General features: G+C 38.2%; 1 non-coding gene across 1 annotated transcript; it reads right to left on the bottom strand.

Moving 5' to 3' along the window:
• Positions 1-1585: 1585 nt before the first annotated feature.
• LOC140810986 (small nucleolar RNA R71) lies at positions 1586-1691 on the bottom strand. Its single transcript, XR_012113381.1, has one exon. It is a non-coding gene; the product is annotated as a small nucleolar RNA R71 (small nucleolar RNA).
• Positions 1692-7305: the final 5614 nt, after the last annotated feature.

Below are 7305 nucleotides of genomic sequence, written 5' to 3'. Positions count from 1 at the left end.
CAAGGAGCGAAGGAAGGGAGAAGAGCTTGGAGAAAGCGCTTGGATTGAAGATTCGAAGATTTCCGAGCACCGTTCTTCGAGTTTCTCATCAATTCTAGTATTTCTAATTTAGTTTCTATCTTTTAACCATTGTTTTGCTGATTTCAATCATGAATTCTAGTAGCTAAACTTTATTATTTGTTGGGATTTAAGGAGATCCTACCCCAAAACTTTGATATAATTAATTTACACTTCGATTTCTGATTTATTCTTGATTATACTATTGTTTTATCGTGTTGTTAGACCATAGCTAACTGTAACAACGTTTTTATATTGCGAGTGAGTTCGAATAAATAACTTGTGATAGGAACGAGTAGTATGATCCGTGGATCTAGAATTTGCATAGATATATGAAATTGAATACGCGCCGATAGTCATAGTCCTGAGGGTCGAAAACTAGGGGATCTCATAGATCGACATGCAATTCACTCTTGATAAATAATTAAAGACATTTAATTACTTCATTGAGTAGAATTATTTTGGCAAAGCTCGAGAGAGTGTGTTCAATTGAATAGGAAATCCTGTCGGAAGCATATAATCACTATCAAACGAATTAATTAATTAACGAGGGATAGGTGAACCGATATTCCCAACAAACTCATTTCTATTGAATTTTACTCCACCATTTTAGATATTAATTCTCATTATTTACTTATTGAATCATTTTATTTGCATGTTTATTTGATTTTAGTTGTAATAAAATACCCAATCACTTTTCGTTGCTAAAGTCTAATAACTGAAAATAATAATTGTTAAATACAGTAGTTAGTGGAACGATAGTCGTACTCCGGTACATTGTATTATTACTTGACATCGTGCACTTGCGATTAATTTTTGAGCATATAAAACTATATTTTTATTGAGGATTCCACAGTGCAAGTTTTGCTCGATCAATTTTTTGGCGCCATTGCCGGGGACTGTTAATCTACAATTTTATTTTTAGTTATTTTCTTTGGCATTACTTTATTTGCCTTGAGCTAACACTCCATATTTTATTCCAGATATCTTGTCTAGTGCATGCCAAAGTCACTTGACGTGGAGCTTGAGTATGATCCTGAAATTGAAAGAACTTTCCGCAGGCGAAGACAACAACAGAGACTTAAAGAACTGATGGAGAGACACAAGCAAGAACGTGAGGAGGAACAGCGTGAAGATAGAAAATTTGAGATGCCACGCCACATACCGATGCTAGAGTATGCCCAGCCTTCTTTGGAGGGTGCACGCCCTAGCATTGTGAGGCCTATGGTGCGAGCAAACCAGTTCGAAATCAAACCAGCTATAATTCAAATGATTCAGAACACAGTCCAGTTTGGAGGAACTGCAGTAGATGACCCAAACACGCACATCGCAGATTTTCTTGAAATTTGCGATACGTTTAAATTCAATGGAGTTTCTGATGATGCTGTTAGATTGCGTTTGTTTTCTTTCTCCTTGCGTGATAAAGCTAAAGCTTGGTTGAATTGTTTGCCTGTAGGTTCAATCACCACATGGGAGGATATGGCGAAAGCGTTTCTCATCAAATATTTTCCTCCATCTAAGACCATGAAGCTTCGGGCAGACATCACCACCTTTTCTCAATTCGAACAGGAGTCGTTGTATGAGGCATAGGAGCGCTTCAAAGATCTCTTGCGTAGATGCCCACATCACGAGTTGCCACTTGGGTTAGTCGTTCAAACCTTTTATTATGGTTTACTTACGCCTAATCGTACTATGATAGATGCTGCTGCATGTGGAAACCTATTGAGGAAGACAGCTGAAGAAGGATATGAGTTGTTGGAGGAGATGGCTGCTAGCAGCTATCATCCTCAATCTGAAAGAAACAACCAGCGGAGGAGTGCAGGAGTTCACCAGGTAACTGATTTTTCTGCTATTACTGCACAACTTGATGCTTTAAACAGGAAACTATACAACTTGAATGTGGGTGGCACGGCTATGCGTCTTCCATAGATATTCTGTGAAAAGTGTGGAGGGGAACACTATGTGAAGGACTGTCAAGATGACAATCCATTTTATATGCAAGAAGGGGCACCAATAAATCAAGTAGGGGTCCAAAACCGTCCAAGGAACGATCCATATTCGAACACATACAATCCTGGATGGAGGCAACATCCCAACTTCTCATGGGGCGGTCAAAACATTCAGAATCGACCACAAGGAGGACAACCATATGGGAAACAATCGATGTACAGATCTGATCCTCCTAGAGAAGAGAAGTCCAACCTGGAGCAAATGATGTCTAATTTTATTTCATCCACTGAAACTAGACTTCAAAACCAAGATGCATCGATAAAAGGGCTCGAGAATCAAATTGTGCAGTTGGCCAAGATGATAGCAAGTAAAGAGCCGGGCACCTTACCAAGTAACACAGAGACAAATCCAAAAGAGCAAGTGAAAGCCATCGAGTAGAAAAGTTGGAAAGTTTTAGAGTCAAGAGAAAACGCAAAAATTGGATGATCATTACGAAAAATCCAAAGGTAAGTCTTCTAACTATACACCAGCACCCACTGCACAACCTAAAATTGTTATACCTCCTCCGTTTCCTGCAGCATTAAAAAATGCCAAACTGGATGCGCAATTCGGTAATTTTCTTGAGATATTTAAAAAATTGCATATTAATATTCCTTTTGCCGATGCTTTGATGCAAATGCCGAGTTACGCTAAATTTTTAAAAGACATATTAGCAAATAAGAGAAAATTGGAGGATCACATGACGGCGAATCTTACTGAAAATTGCTCCGCTTGTTAGAGTAGGTGCACGTCGAGCCAAGTGTTGGCCGACTGTTCACGATGAAACTCTTTGTATAAACGATCTTTATTTTAATAATATTTGAATTTATTAATTTGGCGCATCTTTATCTTTATACCCATGCTAATTGCATAGATAAAGTCCTTGAATATACAAATAGTAGAAAGAATATGAGATGCTCATATGATGAGTATCATGAAACTCATATTTGGAATACTGTATATTCTAAACCGTTCCTAGTCGATTCAGCCGCCACTAAGAAGGATAAAGGCCGCTCGAGTTAGAGACTAGTATCTGCGATGTGAGTACCATGTTTCATTGGTAGGGGACATTGTGATGTCCGAGCATGCAGATAGGTGCTCCTGGTAGAGTGCACTGAACAACCCTCTATAAAGGACTTTCCAAGTGGTTCTCACTTATCGAGTGGAAAAGTCCTAGTTTATGGTTATACACCATTAGTCCTTATGACCCGGGACAACATTGAGACTCTATGTGCTAGCATTTCACTTTGACTTGTTTACCGACTCTTATGGGGTCATCAGGTGGCAAGGTTGGGTGTTACGGCGAAACATATAGGAGTCGATGCATTGTAGCCGGGGATTCACCGCTTACCTACGGGTATGGATATCCTATGTGTTTTTCATGTATGTGTGGGTTGAAATCTCTGATCAGAGTATGGTGGTAATTATGAAAGGGGTTTCATAGATTACACCATCGATGCAACCACAACATGACACATAGTATCGATTCATTGACAACTCTCGATAAACCAATAGTTGTCGAATCGGTCGGGATATATGAGTTGAAGGGACCGTACTGTACGCTAACCATAATTGAATGGTTCTTGCAGGCACTATCATGTGATACTTAGGGAATCACGTAAGCGATGCTGCTAGGCGTTTAACGTGATTGGTTGGGTACTATCATACTTGAGTTCTGACGTTCTTACTATCAAGGAGTTGATAAGTAAGAATGGAGCAATTGGGGTATGCTCGAATAAGGACATGTTTAGTCCGAATCACATAGAGATGTGAACCCACAGCTAGTTGTATCAATGAACCATTGAGGGCCACACAAGTATTAGCTTTGTAAATCTCGATGAGAAGTAAAATAGTTCAATGTGTTGAACGGCTTATAAATGTGTTTATAAGCGTAAAGAAAAATAGAAGTATGACTTCTATGAGAGAAATATAAATTTTAATTTATGGAAGTGTTCCTAGATTAAAATTTGGCCAAGTAAATAATGTAGTTGAAAATTGTGATTTTCATAAATATTATTGAGGACTAAATTAAATTAATTCAAGTGTTGAATTAATTAAACACTAGTGGACCTAGTAGAGTCTAAATAATTAAATAATTCAAGTGTTGAATTAATTAAATTATATTGAGTCTTGTAGAGCTCAATTAAAATAATTATTTAACTAGTGGGACTTGAATAAATTCAAGTAGTATTTAATTAATCTCAAATGTGTTTGAGATAATTAAAAATTTAGTCCATGGTTTTTTTTAATGTGTTAGAAACCATATAATATATGTGAGACATGCTAGGGTTTGCATGCTTGGGAGGTGAAGAGGTGTGGATTACTTTTTATTAAAAAATTCAAAAAGGATGCAACTTTTGAGAGACAACTTTTTCAACAACCAAGGCTAGTCTCCCACACTCTCCCAACACCTCACTTGGCCGAATTCTTGAGGGTTTTTCTCTCCCATTTTTTCTTCCATTTTTGTTCTTCATTTTCTTGGAGAATAAAATCTTCTCTTTGAAAAATCCTTAAGTTTTTCTAGTGCAAAACTTGAGGGGGTTTGCCTTGCTAGTGGTGGGCCTTATTTCTTGAAGGAAAGAAGGAGGAGCTTGTAGATTTGCCTACCAAAGAAGAGCTTTGTTGTTTACAACAAAGTTGGTGCCATTCATCAACCTTGAGAGGTTGATAGGTAAATATCTAAACATCCTATGTTTGATGTTGTTTTGTAAATATTGTGCAAAAACCATGGTGGCCGAAATTTCTAGCTTAAAATGTTAAATTTTTTACTTCCGTTGCGCTTCCGGCCACCGTAACCGATCCGCTTTCAAGTGGTATCCGAGCTAAGGTTACGGTTTTTGTGTTATATTTACGTAATATTGTATTGAGATCGATTTCTAACCGCTTGAGAAATATTTTTGCAAGGAAATTCAAAGGGCCGAAAATTTGAAGAAACAAAAAAAAAAATATTTTTCGGGCAGCCGAGGGGCTGCCCGAGGGGGCTGCCCGAAATACTACTTTTTTAAAAAAAAAAAATTTTTTTTTTTGTATGTGGCCGGAATCCGGTGACGGAGCTCCGGCGACGGCGATGACGGCTAGGGTTTCCAAAAGTGTTTTGGAGAATCTTAGTGTCATGGGCCTTGAGATGTTGGGCCATTGGATGGACAACATAATTTGTGAAATTTAAATGGGCCAAATATTTTTTGGTGAAAAATGAGTTTTGGGCCCTTAAGTTTAAATTTACAATTGTTGCACATATTTTCTCATAAAATAAATAATTGAAGTAGGACTTTAAATTGTGATTTACAAGAAATTCGATTATAAATAAATTAATTTGAAAGTAGACAAAGGAGTTTGTATACTTTGTTAATTTAATTTATAATTGTGGCGGTTAGTGATTGGATCAAGATATATAATATTGGATCAATTAATTATAGTGATAATTAATTGATGGTGTATGATATGTGATATTATGCATGAAGGATGATCAAAAGCCCAATCCCAATTTGCTAGGTGTATGTTAGGATATTTGTGTTGTATGATTGTAATAATTATCAATTTAAAGTGGGCTTGGTTTATGGCCCGTTCCCACCCCATGAGATGTATCCCTATGTGTCATGGATATTTAATTGTAAATATTAGAATAGTGGAAGATCAAGATTGGAAGATGGTGGCCTTGGTGATTATGAAGATCGAAGACATGTAATATTGGATGTTAATGTAATAATGTAGTTGCATTGCATCCCTTGCATTTACCCTAGGATTGGACCTAGGCCCGTGTTTAGCTCACACGGGCCATTAGTATTGGGGCAATTGATCATCCTTGTACTGTTTTCTATTTATAATATATGCATGATATGTTATAAATAATGAGTATGTGCGTTATTATTATTATAATAACAAAGTTGCATGAATCCGGCAAACATACGATCAAACATGGCGAGCTTTTAAAATAAAATTAATGATGAGACCTTTCAAAATTAAAAAACCCTCATTTTGAATAAGATTCAAAATTAATATCAAGTCCGAAAAGGGGAATTATAAATTTGGTTATAATTTCCTTGTCTTCCATCGACAATGGGTGCATGATGAACGCCACCCGTACTCGGGGCTCGGCTCATTTTATTGGGGGGGCCCTTAGTGCCGGAAAGCTGTGACATTCATTGACATGGTGATGTGAACTACGTGGAACTCCCATGACTTCGGCTCAGATAATTGAGGGAACTCATGGCGACCGTCCATTAAGGTTCAACATCGATGGTTAAGGCTTGACACGTAAAGATGAACGACGTCTATAATGTGTCCTAATCAAACGTGAGACAAAAGTTTACGAGAAGGGTTGCATTGTGATGCAATTGGGAAACTACCTTTTAGGAATTGTGATTGGCTGTATAATCGGGATCATAATTCGCTAATTGGACCTTACGTACCTACTGAGGAAAGGAGTTTCCCGTTTTCACTAGAGGGTAGTGAAAATGTCAAAACAGTGGGAGCGATAATTTATAAAGTAAAAGTCCAAACTTTATATCTTATTAAATATTTTAAAATAGTCATTAACATTTATCTGTTTTACTTTTCAGTACAAATCTTTGACAATGTCATCAATTCGCAACCCGTTTTCCGTTATTCTCGAAAAACACGTTCTAACCGGACCTAACTATATCACTTGGCTAAGAAATCTAAAGATTGTCTTGAACTCGGAGAAAATCGCATACACACTGACTGAGTCGCCCCCTGATGAGGCTCCGACTAACTGCAGTCCCGAGGAACTGCAGACCTACAAGGATTGGTGCGACCATGACTTGAAGGCCAAGTGTTATATGCAGGCTTCGATGAACGATGAGCTGTAAAGGCGATTCGAGGATGCTAAGAATGCTGCTGACATTCATATGCACCTCAAGGAGCTCTTCGGTGAGCAGACTCGGCCTTTGAGGCATGCCACAGTAAAGGAGCTCATCACTTTACGCATGCGAGATGGGACTTCGGTCCATGAGCATGGCCTAAAGTTGATTGGGCTCGTGGACAAGCTCGTTGGCATGGATTTGATCTTGCCATCGGAGTTGACCACGGATGTGCTACTGTTGTCACTGCCGAACTCGTTCGATCCTTTTGTGGTGAATTTCAATATGAACAAGCTCGAGCCCAGCCTTGAAGAGTTGGTGAACATGCTTGTGACCTTTGAGTCCACAATCAAAAAGGAGAAGTCGGTTCTTTATGTGGGCTCTTCATCTGGCACGAAGACCGGTCCACCTGGGAAAGGAAAGAAGCGTTCTTTCAAGC

The sequence above is a fragment of the Primulina eburnea genome, chromosome 13 (genome assembly GCF_022965805.1).
Source record: "Primulina eburnea isolate SZY01 chromosome 13, ASM2296580v1, whole genome shotgun sequence".
NCBI lineage: Eukaryota > Viridiplantae > Streptophyta > Magnoliopsida > Lamiales > Gesneriaceae > Primulina > Primulina eburnea.
This window is presented reverse-complemented; position numbering and strand designations above follow the sequence as displayed.